Source organism: Pseudopipra pipra, chromosome W (genome assembly GCF_036250125.1).
Source record: "Pseudopipra pipra isolate bDixPip1 chromosome W, bDixPip1.hap1, whole genome shotgun sequence".
Lineage (NCBI taxonomy): Eukaryota > Metazoa > Chordata > Aves > Passeriformes > Pipridae > Pseudopipra > Pseudopipra pipra.
In genome coordinates, this window is record NC_087580.1 from 12,144,860 (window position 1) to 12,158,389 (window position 13,530).

General features: G+C 53.7%; 2 long non-coding RNA genes across 2 annotated transcripts; both read right to left on the reverse strand.

Annotated features, from left to right (window-relative positions):
* Window positions 1-3,669: 3,669 nt before the first annotated feature.
* On the reverse strand, window positions 3,670-6,676 carry LOC135406208 (uncharacterized). Its single transcript, XR_010426226.1, has 3 exons — window positions 6,628-6,676; window positions 5,512-5,611; window positions 3,670-3,693 (listed from the first exon to the last, which is right to left on the reverse strand). It is a non-coding gene; the product is annotated as an uncharacterized LOC135406208 (long non-coding RNA).
* A 3,906-nt stretch (window positions 6,677-10,582) lies between these two features.
* Window positions 10,583-12,775, reverse strand: LOC135406183 (uncharacterized). The gene is made up of 3 exons (XR_010426201.1): window positions 12,744-12,775; window positions 12,005-12,219; window positions 10,583-10,732 (listed from the first exon to the last, which is right to left on the reverse strand). It is a non-coding gene; the product is annotated as an uncharacterized LOC135406183 (long non-coding RNA).
* Window positions 12,776-13,530: the final 755 nt, after the last annotated feature.

A 13,530-nucleotide genomic window follows, 5' to 3' on the forward strand; every position in this document is an offset into this window, starting at 1 on the left:
CTCCCAGCACTGGGTGCTCTAACACGGCTTCTCTCATGGCGACTTCGGAATGTTCTGCATGAGTTCCGGGTCCGACGCTGCTGGCGGGAGTGGTGTTGTCTTTAGCAAGTCCTGGCCGCTGTTTCCCTTGGGTTTCGCCTCCCAGCACTTGGTGCTGGCGTGCACTTCCTGTCATGGGGACTTCTGCACCGGCCGGATGGATTTGGGGTCTGACGTTGCAGGCGGGAGCGGTTTCGCCTGCGGAATGTCCTTGAGTGTCTCTGCCTGGGCCTGCGCCTCCCAGGACTTGGTGCTGGCACATGGGTCCTGTCCTGGGGACTTCTGGACCAAAGGTGTGGAATTTGGGCCCGACGTTGCCGGCGGGAGTGGTTTTGCTGTCGGTCAGGCCCCCGACTGCTGAAGCAGCTGCTGTCCTCAGTTTCTGGGAAGCTGCTGTGGGACGACCCCGATGTTACCTGACTGTCAGGGCTGGAGCTGCTCGTCTCCTGGGAGGGGGATTCCAGAGTCTCCTCTGATGTTGCCTGTTGGGTGGTATGGAGGTTGCTGGTCTGTGGTGCTGAAGATCCAGGAGATGGCAGCTGGGCGCTGGGGCTGGGGCTGATGGTCTCCAGTGCTGGAGAACCGGGAGACAGCCCTGATAGCGCCAGGCTGCCTGTGTTGGGGCTGATGGTCTCACGTTCCCTGGAGCTGTCAGAAGGCTCCAGTCCTGACTGTCTGGCCACACTGACACCAGCAAGCCCTGAGTCATCTCGGGAGGGTGTGAGGGGAAACAGGAGGGACAAGATCGTTCCAGACCTGGGTCAAGATAGGCCAGAGCAGTGCGGCTCTGCCAAACCCACCCTGGGCACCCACTGCCAGGCCCAGGGTCACCAGAGCTTGTGGACACAGAGCCCATTTATCTGGAGTTTTTCCGCACAAGATGTCCGGGTCAGCCTCTGATCGCTGACACAGCACGCATGCTGGAGGGAGAGAGACAGTGGCCCCGGGCATGGCACCTGTGCTGCCCACCCTGACAGCCCCTCTGCCAGGCTGCGGGAGGGGCACTTTGCTCTCACCGGGCTCCCTGTCTTCGGGGGCTTCCTGCCTGTCTTCGGGGGCTTGGTCCTCTCTCTGTTCAGGGGCTTCCTGTCTCTCTTCGGGGGCTTGCTCCCTTTCTTCGGGGGCTTGCTCGTGTCTGTCTGCCATGGTGATGTCAGCAGGGCGTCTGTCCTCGGAACACCGAGGTCGCTTCCAAGGTGCTCCTCCACTGGTTCCGAGGCAGGAAACACTGACACGACCCCGATGTTACCTGACTGTCAGGGCTGGAGCTGCTCGTCTCCTGGGAGGGGGATTCCAGAGTCTCCTCTGATGTTGCCTGTTGGGTGGTATGGAGGTTGCTGGTCTGTGGTGCTGAAGATCCAGGAGATGGCAGCTGGGCGCTGGGGCTGGGGCTGACGGTCTCCAGTGCTGGAGAACCGGGAGACAGCCCTGGTAGCGCCAGGCTGCCTGTGTTGGGGCTGATGGTCTCAGGTTCCCTGGAGCTGTCAGAAGGCTCCAGTTCTGACTGTCTGGCCACGCTGACACCAGCAAGCCCTGAGTCATCTCGGGAGGGTGTGAGGGGAAACAGGAGGGACAAGATCGTTCCAGACCTGGGTCAAGATAGGCCAGAGCAGTGCGGCTCTGCCAAACCCACCCTGGGCACCCACTGCCAGGCCCAGGGGCACCAGGCCCAGGGTCACCAGGTTGTTTGCCTCTTACATGTGCCCAGACCAGCACAGCCATCACATTCCCAGCTAGTTACGCTGTTTCTCAGGCAGAGCAGGCTCTGTGGGTGCCCTCGGCAGCACAGGAGGAGCACAGGAGCAGTTCCCAGGGCCTGGGGAAGCAAATGGGTTCATGGAGGTGAGGACAAAGTGTCCAAAGCATGGGAGCTTTGAAGCTGAGCTCTTCTCCGGGGTCCTTCTGCTTCAAGCCCTGCAGAGGCTCGGGAGGCAGCTTTGGCAACTTACCCCCCCTCTTGTGCCTCCTGCCTGCCTCTTGGAAAAAGGCACTCATTGGCATCACAGTGCCTGTGTCTCTCTCCGAACTCGGCGAAAGCATTAATGTCCCCCGTGTCTGTCAGGTGCAGCTCTCCCTGACTCTGTCCCTAAGAGCACACGGCTGCTTGCTCTGCCCTGCTCCGCCAGGAAGGCCCAAGCCCCTCTCACCTCTAGTTGGATCATCTTATTTGTGATGCCAATCTTCTCAGCCTTGAAATTCAGCTTCACCTCAAAGTCTGTGCGAGGCCCAACGATGCCCCTGCCTTGCGATGCAGAGAACTCATCTCCAAGGTCGTCCAGCCCACTGAGATGCCATGCCATGGGCAGTGGGCTGTCGTTTCTTAGGACCAGGGTCTGGGTGTCAGTCCTGCAGAGACAGGAAGACACTCAGCGTCAGTGCTGGGTGGTCACACCAGCCTGGCCACTGAATGCGGCTCAAAGCAGCTCCATCTGAGCCTCTGGAACCAGAGTCAAACCTCTTCTCTTTGTCACAAGCCTTGGAGTGCCCTCAGCCGTGGGATGACTGACCTGTGCAGAAGTATCTTGTTGAAATGCAGCTCCTGGGGGCTGACCCTCAGCTTCACTTGCACCCCTTGGCAGCACAGTCGGAAGACCACTGGCTCTGGGTTGTCCTTGATCCAGCAGACGAGACTGTCTTCCAGGAGGCCAGCAGAAGTCGGGTACGCCCAAACACTCAGCTTCTGAACCCGTCCCCACAAACAGAAATACAAAGAGCCCTCTGTGAGCAGGAGGAACGGCACTTCTGCGGTGCCTGCCCTACCTGCTCACCTCCTACCTGCTTCTCTTTGGGCTGCAGCCTCATGCTGGGAGGGTCCAAAAGGAACGTCTCTCCTTTGCTGTCATTCTCAAAGGAGAAATGCACCTCTGCCTCCATGGGGGAGTCGTTGAGGATGGTTAACTTTTCGCTGTTGCCGGGGCAGTTCTGTGCCTTGTACCTGTCCAGAGAAGGGGAAAAGGCTGCAGAGGAGACTGTTGCCCTCACCACACACTGAGGAAAGCACCATGTGCTGGCAGCAGGAGGTGGCACTGGAAGACCATGGTCTAACAAGCAGGGGAAGAAAAAGGATCCCTGTCAGGGGCACGAGGCACGGTCTGTGTGCTCATCCTGCTGGGTGACTCAGGCAGCACCATCTGGCCCAGCCAGAAGGTCACAAGGGGCAGCCCTGGCTCTGAGGTCGGGGGTGCAGTGTGGGATGCTCCTGTGGCCCAGTCTGAGGCTGGAACAGAAGCCTCTGAACACTTCAGCTTTTTGACCCAGTGTTGCTTTCATGTGTTGAGGGGTTGTTTTGCAGAAAGCATCCCAGCTGATCTCCAAGGGCGGTTGTCAAAAAGCAGGAATTGGGGCTTCATGAACAACAGACAACACCTTTCAGACCCCAGAAAAGGATCCAGATTCTGTGAAACCCCCCAGATTTGACTAGTATGTCAAATATTCCCTGCTCACAACTGCCCAAGTTGCCAGAAATTCCACAGGTCCACCAGGCTCCCCTCTGCCCCAGGAGCCATCAGGATCCACCCCAGCCCCTGCTGCTCACCTCGTAGCTGTAGGCTTCTCCAACCAAAACTTTCCCCATGTCCAGTTCCTCAGAGCTGAGTTGGAGGCAGGGCTCGAGGCCTTCCCTTGTGAGTCGCAGGGGCAGCCTGGTCTCACGGCCTGGGGAGAGATTTCCATTTCAGTAGAGTAATTCTTACTCTCTTATCCTGTTTTTTCCAGGCTGCCTCAGTGCTAGTCCCTGACTCTGAGATGGGTGAGACCAGCTCCTTCCAATTTCTAACCCACCCCCCGGGCTTGTTTCCCGTTTAGCCACCAGTTTGCACCCTGAAAAAGCGATGCCAAGTTTAAAACATGATTTCTGCAGTGATAGGTTAGATATACAAAAGAAATTCTTCCCTGGGAGGGTGGTGAGAACCTAGCACAGGTTGCCCAGGGAGGTTGTGGCTGCCCTGTCCCTGGCAGTGTTCAAGGTCAGGTTGGACGGGGCTCTGAGCAACCTGGGCTAGTGGAAGGTGTCCCTGCCCATGGCAGGGGGGTTGGGGATTAGGTGATCTTTAAGGGCCATTCCAACCCCTTATCATTCTATGATTCTGTGATTTCCTTCTTACACACTTGGAGGAGCTTTGAAACCCATTCAGTGAAGGGACAAAGCTTGCAAAGAGTTGGACATTGCTGCCTGGCTTCCAACTAAATTGGGGGGCGGTGGCCCAACAGCACAGGGCTTTGTTGCCAAAGCCTTCAGCCTCTGCTGCTTTCTGACACTCAGCATCTTGTTGACAGAATGTCCCCGTGTTCGGTGACTGGCTTGGAACACGATTCTCATCTGACCACGTCAACAAACAGAGATGCACAGTTTCACACATCACAAGGAATGCCTTGGGAGCAACTTTTTAAATCCATGCTTTCCTTCCACAGCTCTAACGACAGCAGTTGGTGGGCAAGAAGAGAGTTTGTTAGCATGAGCCCTGAGTAATTACTGTAGATGGCATTTGTTGAGTTATCCCTGCACAATTACTGTCTAAATAAAAAGCTGTTTCATGACATTTGTATCTATCAGCTTGGAGCAGGAAGGAAAGCAACAGGGTGGCTGGGTTAGGGGATTGCAGCACCCTCCAGAACAGGAGCCTGGCTGCTGGAGGACCATGGGCCTCCCACCTCTTTCTCGTAGATGGGCAAACCCAGAGTATTCCCTGGATGGAAACCTGGCAGCCATCTCCCACTTTAAGGTGAAAAACACTAAGCAGCACCATGCAGAGACAGAGAGGAAGGACAGGGGAACCTGAACCACACTGTGCTCTGTGAGTGTTCCCTCCCCTGTGCGGGCACAGCAAAGCCACCACCTCGGGGTGGGGGGTAATGATAACTGCTCCCAGAAAAGGACTTGACAGCACTCCTGGAAGCTGAGCACAGCAAGCCCAGTGGCCACCACCTGGACACACTTCAGCCTGAGAGCCAGAAGGTGACAATTCCCACACAGGGAGAGAAGCAGGTGCTGGCCAGGGGTGGTCCTTCTGCAGACAGCCTGGGCTCAGCAGGGCTCAGCCACCTCTGGTCTGCTGTTGTCTGGGCAGTGGGAGGTGATCCGGGCTCAGGGAGCACATTTCTACCTCAGCTCCTACTGCCTGATGATGGATCCATGAGGAGCCATCCTGGAGGTCAGTGCTCTAGAGGGGCTTAGTGCCTGTTCCCTAAAGCTGTTCTGCTGTGTAGCTCTTTGGCCTTTGAGGAAATACTGGCAAACCCGTGGCATGAAAGCTTATCCATGCACTGCTTGGACTGTTCTGGGATCAGTGTCCTGAGCCCTGGCCTTGCATGGGAGACCACCAGGAAGCTGCAGGGACAGTGGACATGAGCCAGCACTGCCCTGATGACCTTGGACCCTTCCCAGCACTTCCACAGGAGCTCAGTGGGCTGGAAGAGTATTTGCACCTCCCCTTCACTGTGTGTGGGTAAGAGAAAGAGGAGAAGGAGCCGTACCTGAGATGGAACAGTAGGCCACTTTTCTGTAGACTTGGGCTTCTCGGGGTTTAAAGAACACCTTGATTTCAGCTGAACAATGTGGCCCAACCTCTCCCTCCTAAAGCAGAAAGAGACAGCAAACCATTTACCTTCCAGTATCACATTTCTTCTTTTCAATCTGTAAGCCTTTACTTAGAGCAAGGAGTGAACAACACTCCCAAACCAGCTCAACACAACCGCAGGATGCTCTTAATGCTCAGCTGATCAGCTCCCACGCTACAGTATTCCTACTCTGACACAAGCGCTTGGTCACATCGTGCTGCTGTAAGCTACAGTGGTGTGAAACTGCTGTTGTGCTGACACTGGTGGCTCTTGGCCTTAGATGGGCTATAGGAGTCACCAAGAAGAGAACATGATCCCCTTCCTTGGAAAGAAAAAACTTAGTTTCACTTTTTTTAAAAGAAAGCAGAGGCTGGGATTCTTGTAGGGTTTACTCCAAGACGAGGAGGGATTTTGCACTGCGCAGGCAGCAGGGATTCCTCATCTCACGCTGTGCCAATACTCATACTCAGGGCTCTGGTTGATGGAAGGACATGGGGGTTTGCTTGCAGAAACAGAAAAAGATTTTCTGTCCCTGTGTGCAAAAGAACTCAAAAAGTCCATTTCCAAGTCTTGTGTCCAGGCTCCCAGATGACACTGGAAGGGAGACTCAGACATGCTGTAAGTCCTGGTTCCAGGGAGGGCTTGGCATTTCCATGACCTTGGGCTGAATTTGGCCTCCTTTTCGCTTCAGGTCAGTCTGTGAACTGACAGTTCTCCAATGCCCTCTGGGAAGCCCCACACATCACGTGTAAGCTGTGCCCCTTCCTACAGTAACCGACCCCTCTGGACACTGCAAGGACACGCACCAAGCTCCCTTGATGTTGAGCCCTTGCAGCAGAGCTCAGCTTTAGGCAGGTTCCTGCTGCCTGCCAGGAGCCCACAGGGTAGCAATGCTTTTTGCAACAAGCTCTCCAGCCTGGCCAGAAACCCCATGTCTTCTCTCGGGGCACATCGAGACAGCTGAGGTGGGGATCTGCCGAGTGACCTCATTCAGGGAGGGGGAGGAGGAGGAGGTTCTCAGCTATCACTTACCAAGGGCTCAATGGTGAAAACGTCATCTGAGAAGAGCATGGAGTCTGCTTCAGTCTTTGCTGTCTCCTTCTCCAACTCGCGGTCGTAAAGGTCCAGCTCCTCATAGCGCTTCATCACAAGAGCCTTTGCTATCTCCTGGGGTGGCCGAGACAGATTGTGACACAGCCTGCAGCCACAGGGAGAAAAAAAGGCAGCACGTCATTTAATAAGCCGCTGATTTGCAGAGCTGAGTGTAAGTGCAGAAGCAGCAAATAACTCAGGGAGGAGCAGCAGCAGCTCCCCAGCAAGGGGCTGAGCCTGAGCCACGGGCTCCCAAAGGGCTCAGAGGATCACTGGTTGGTCGCTCGCAGGGCAGGTGCTTTTACTCCACACTTACAAGCTCAGGAGAGGTTTTAAAAGCCAGCAGCCCTCAAGAGAACCTCCTGGCTCAGAGCCACTGCCAAAACTGAGGGAGAACCCACCGGTGACCTCAACTGACTCTTCCTACCACAGAGCTGCTTGGGGGAGGCAGATAAAGATCAAGGAGTCCCCCCACTGCCTGCAGGGCTTCCCTGGCAAGGGGAGAAGAAGCTGGCTCTCAGCTGCAGGTTACCAGCATCACTCTTGGCTTCTTCCCTTCTGGACCTGCAGGGATAAGCTAACCCTGTGTGCCCTGTTCTCTACACTGCCTTCCACCAGAGCATCCCAGAGCACTTTCAAAGCCAACTGATGAATTCAGGCATGGGACCTCTTCAGTGACATTAAAGGTTTTGTAGGCATGAAAACAGAGGCCCTGAGAGGGGGACATCTAGCCTTGAACCACCTTCTTGTTTTCCTCCTTTTGGCCTTCTCTGCAGACCTTTGGCACAGTTAATCTCTCCATTACTTGGTAGCTGCAGCAGAAATCATTCCAGTGTTTTAAGATCACAACCAAGAGATGAGAAAGGAACAGCTGCTTCCCAGCTGGCAGATCACTGTTCCTCCCTCAGACTCCAGTCCCCTGGCCGTGGAGAACCTGCAGGTGGCAACTGGGGGGACAAGTAGAAGGCTCCATAGGGAGCAAATTGAGGCAGTGGAGTATAAACAGGACAGCACCCTCACCCAGCCAAATTCAAACACAGTTATAAAGGAAGTACAGTCATGGATATTACCAGCTGCACACAGACAGAGCCTTGGACAAACACTGTCACCGGCACCAAAAATACTGGCTATGGCTGGCTCCCTGCACCAAAAATACTGGCTATGGCTGGCTCCCTGCACCAAAAATACTGGCTGTGGCTGGCTCCCTGCACCAAAAATACTGGCTGTGGCTGGCTCCCTGCACCAAAAATACTGGCTATGGCTGGCTCCCTGCCCCAAAAATACTGGCTATGGCTGGCTCCCTGCCCCAAAAATACTGGCCATGGCTGGCTCCCTGCACCAAAAATACTGGCTATGGCTGGCTCCCTGCCCCAAAAATATTGGCTATGGCTGGCTCCCTGCCCCAAAAATACTGGCTATGGCTGGCTCCCTGCCCCAAAAATACTGGCCATGGCTGGTTCCCTGTGCAGCGCATTCGGAAATGTTTCTCCAGGGCTGACCTGCAGTGCTGGGCATGAGGAGGGCATCCAGCCACTGAGATGGCAACCCTCTGCTCAACCTCCATCAACAGACAGTAATTTCCCCATGACGTGCCAGAAGGCCCTGATACTCTGCACCCCCACCTTCCACTGCCTTGTGTTATATAACAAGGGAATACCTGCCCGAGTGCAAGAAGCGGGGTCACAAATAGGACGACTGATTTAGGGGGCACTCGCCTCGGAGGACCCCCAGAGTGGACCCCTGACAACCACTGAACCAAGACCTGAGTATGTGGAATGGCAAAACCACTGCCACTCTCACCTCCCATGCTGATGAGAGACTGTACAGAAGTAACTCACATAAATGGTCAGGAGACAGAGGAGCTAACTGAAAAAATAAACCTTTACTCTAATAAAAGGGAGAGTTCACTGAACAGACCTCAGGGAGGTCTCTCAACTCAGTGGAGGTTGCAGCTTCTTTTATCTCCTTTGCCAGGAGCACAAGTCCCTCCCCATTTCTCCATTTGCTGGGATACTCTGGAGTTACAGGCTTCCCAGCAGGCCTACTGTGTGTCCCCCATTATGTGCTGATTAGGTGGCTCTGGAGGTCGCTGACGTTGTTCAAGGTGGAGGCCACAGCACTTCAAAAGGGAGGACAGGGCCACATGATCCTCCCGTGCTGCTGGTTGGTCCCCCTGTCTCTGGGCAAACTGCCCCTCTCCGGAGCTGAGAACTGAACAACTTTGTCGCTTCTTACTGCGAGCTGTGACTGCCCTGCAAACTCTGCAGGAACACCTACTTGTTCCTAACACCCTAAAGCACTCAAAAGCACAAGCACCCCCTGAGGCCATAGGTTAGTTTTACCCTTGGGCAGTGCATGTCACTGCATCTTTCAGACCAACCTGATCTTCTGTGGATACTCCTCTGCCTCAGTAGCAAAAGCCTTCCACTGGAATCGGGCTGTGATGTTACTTCTGTTGTGGATGGCCGGGGTTCTGTGGCTTGACAAGTTCCAAAGAGTACTTGTCCAGCCCGATGTTGAAGTCCTTAGCTTTTCCAAGAAGTCTGGTGTGGGTATCCTCACCTGGAATAAAGCAAAGAGGAGTCTTTGCTCAGCTCCCTTGCTGATGGAATTACAAGGAGCAGAGCAAACCACAGGTAACAGAAGAAAGTGTCCAGCTTTTAGCTGGATAAGTAATTCCATGGATCAGTACATTTATCAAATCCCAACAGCTCCATGGGTACAGTGTGAGGATGTCCTGGACACCACCTTAAGCACCTGATTTCTGGGTGGGTTTGTAGACATCTGTCCCCAGGTGACAGTATTTACAGTGAGATTTGTCAGGTGTGCTCAGGTGACCCACTCAGACCCCAGGCAATTCTGCATCAAATTCATTCGGGTGACTCTAAGGAGCCCACCTCAGTCACAGCCCAGGGGCTCCTGAAGGCACCCCACGGGGCTCCTGCCTCTCCCAATCCCGCTCCCTGTCCAAACCCATGGCCACATCAGTCTAGAAATATTTGATATCATTCTGATCTCAAACACCAAGCTGAAGCATTTGAAATGAAAGAAAGAAGGGCAGAGAGACAGACTAAAAGTACAGAGCAGCTTTTACACGAAGACTGAATGGGGTTCTTCGACCTAGAAATCGAATGGGAGACAGATGGGAGAGGTTGGGAGAGCATGAATGGCCTGGGAAATGGGAATAAGGGACAATTTGTCACGATTTGTCATCCAACAGGAACCCGAGGGCCTGAAAATGTTCGTAGACAGAAATTACATGTATATGTAGAGGACAACATAGAAAAAGGGTCTGTGGCAAGACAACAGAGAAGCAGCTTAGGGGACAGAGGTGAGCAAAAGACACATGACATTGGAGAGAGTTGGATGGAAAGCTCCCACGTCACAGGCAGCACTGTCCAGGAACACAACTTCAGCCCTGCACATCCACACTGCAGTGGAGAATCAAGGTTCCTCCTTCCTCCACTCAGAAACTCCCAGCAAAACAGGATTTCAAAAATCTCATCCCTGTTTGAGGGCTTTATCCTCTTTATCAAACCCCTAAACACTAACTAGTTTGCACTTTTCGTTGCGGTGAAGCTGGGACGGGGCGGTGCTGCTGGAGGGGAATTCAGGTGGCTGGGACAGTGGGGAGTGCTGGTAGAGGACTGGGGTGGGGGTGCAGGATGGAGGACACCATGCTGGCACCAGGGTCCCCCCAGGGATGGACCAGCACACAGCAACACAGCACATCCAGGACAGGGGCAGACTCAGCCTTGGCCCCTTCTCTGCTCACTTCTGAGCACTGAAACACACGGAGGCTTTGAAAGGAACAGTTCTACAAGTAGTTTGCAGAGCAAGTCTAACGTTATTCTGCTTAGAAAGGGCTCTGCTGTTCGGAAGGACGCGGGGTGAGTGCACCTGCAGTGCCCAGCACTCACCTCTGTCACAGTGCACTGCCAGGGATGTGGAATGGTGCCCGGTCTCCAGCGGGTGATATTCCACTGTCACTTGCTTGGCTTCACCAACATCGAGGGTTCCCGTGGCTGGGCTGACAGTGAAAGGGCTGCAAGACCAAGGGAGAGATCAGGACTCTTGGGGGAGGTTTGGGGACGATATTTGCAGTCTAGTTCACTTCAGCTGACTTGTGCAAGCGAGGAGCAAAGCAACCACAGTCAGCAGAAGACAGACAAAACACACAGCATCAGAAACAGCTACTGACTCTCTTTGGAGGAGATGCAGCCCTCAGAAAATCCTGTTGGATGAAATGAACTCATCTCCCCCATACTCTGCATGGAGGCTCAAGGGTCCGACTGCCAGCAGTCCCAGCAGAGAATGGTTTGGGAAGAGCACAGAGAGGGTTAAGAGCTATTTGCATGCACAACTTGACACTGACTGCCTCAGGAATCTCTTTTCCAGTCCCTTCTAAACCTCATTCAAGAGATGCAAATGGCATCTCACCTGTCCTGTGAGATTACAGCCTAGGAATCAAGAAGGAGAATAAAGTCCTCCTTGAAGACCAGAGAATAATGAGTTTAATTTGCAGTGTGGTTGTTTGGGGTTGTTTTTCCCCTTGTAAACATCCTGGTTTAGCCTAAGAAAGGGCACCTTTTACCACATTTCAATGAAAGCTGCTGGAAGAAAAGGAACAATGAAAACTCTGAAGGAGTGCAACTGCAAATTGGAGCAATACAGTGACCTGGACACAATACCCAAAAGGAGGGTCCTGTTTACAGCCTGAAGGATTCAATCCCAGCTAAATGAAGTGCCATTAAGAGCAGCACATCAAGGGAGCTGAACAGGAGGTTTCTGTGTATTCCCCAGCAATGCAGTCTGGGATTCTGGAGTGTCATCCAGGCTGGTAACTGTTTGCCTGGCCCACCAGAGAAACAAGGGAAATCATTAGGCAAATGTGTTGGTGCAGCTTGGATTTAACAGGAGCAATTTGGCTTTGTCACCAGGTAAACAGCTCTTGCCTGACAGACACAAAAATCAGAGCTTTAGTGCTTCAGGATAGCTCAGGTGAGAGGTGCTTCTGCCCAGTGGGTTTATTGGCTGACAGTGGGAGGCAGCCATTTCAGAAGGTGGTGGTGCTCAGGAGGGTGCAGACCAACCACTAACGTGTTCCAGCAGTCCCCAGGAAATCTGGGAGAGACAAAGCTCAGGGCTTGCATCCTGCTTAAAACACTAGAAGCAACAGCAGGCCCCACACGTCCTGCCCCTTCCCAGCTGTGGCTGCAGTGCAGCAGCTCGGATGCTCTGGTTCCTTTGGGATACTCTTTCCCAACTCTGCCATCACCCAAAGGTGTTTTGCACTAAGACAGATGAGCTGCTTTACCTCTCAGTGCTGAGGCTGTAACAGGCTTCCAGGTTCCTGGTGTTGTGAACCAGCAGAGTCTGCTGGGTGCTGTGGTTGACTGGACACAACGAGAAGTCCAGCTGGTCAGGGAAGTCCAAGACTGGGCGGGCACCAATGGCTCGGATTGGCACAGAGACCTTTTCCCTTTCACTGCTGCAGACAAGCTGGTGGAAATGATCCTGCAGGAAAAGTAACTGGCACAGCATTGAGGGCATTGAGTGCCATCCTCATGGCAGAAGAAAAAGTGGTGTTTTCTATGACCCTTTGTGGGCATGAATTGACCTCTCCTACCCCAAAAACGACCACTAATTCATATTAATAAAGGCTGGAGAACAGAGCATGTGAAAAAGCATCATTTTTGCTCCATCCCAATGGGAAACAATAAAGCTCTCTGGATCATCTTTTTGTTCCTCTGGTATTTTCCATATTTTAATCCCTTCCACTGAACCCAGAGGTGGCTAAACATCAACACCCCTCCCTGTCATTTCCCTGCTGTTCCATCTGCCTCTTCCCTTGTGAACGTTCAAGAATAGGCACGGAGGGAAAGCACAGCCCTCTAGGCCCAGCTGCAGGGCCTGGCAGCACCACGCCGTGCCAAGGTGTGACCAGCTCCAGGCTGCCTGCCCCCAGCCCAGAGCCGACCTCACAGTACGGGCTGGGCTATAACCAGTGTGCAACAAAGGCCCTGGCTTTAGAGAGAACGTTCCTCCAAACTCACCTTGCTCCCCTCAGGGGTGAAAAGGATGTTTACAGTGCAAAATGAGCCCGGTGGGATCTGATGGCACACACCATTGGGGTCAACCAACTTGAAATAAGGTGAGCTGTCCATGGTGACCTTCACCAGCTGAGTAACCTGCAGGAAAGACACAAAATGGTGATTTTGCCACTAATGGAAACAGGAGGAGGCCTGGGTGTGCCCTGGTGACAGCCTTCCTTGACCCATTTCCCAAAAGACTTTTAGCTCTGGAGGTACAAGCACAGGCTACACAAGGGTGAGCTTGGATCCCTCTGCCTGGGCAAAGCGGCTCGGCCAGAGGCAGTAGGGCAGTGCCTGCTGGGAAGGAAGGTCAGGCACCAGCAGTATGGAGATAGAACACCTGAACCAAGTCATCCTCATTTCAACAAGCCCAGAGAATCTGCCTGCTTCTGCCTGCACACAGCCACGCAGCCCTGTTCCAGAGGGAGAATGTGCTACCTGAAGGCAAACCAGCACATTGTCCTGGGGGAAGGAAGAAATTCCCTTCTAACAGACTGAGGTGGAGTGGGGAAGTCCAGCTGTGGGGAGACAGTCCTATGGGCACACCAGCAGAGGAGACCAGACACTTGGCCTTCCTGGGAAACTGAAGAGAAAAGGAGGAACACAGCAAGAGAAAGAGACAAGCCCCGACACAATGAGATGGCAAAGAGAATTGAAATGGGCTGTAAAGAAGCAAGGGAGAAGCACAAGACACTGCCAGGAAAGGCTGGTGCAGAAGATGGGAGCAGTCAGCTTGCCAAAGTGAGGG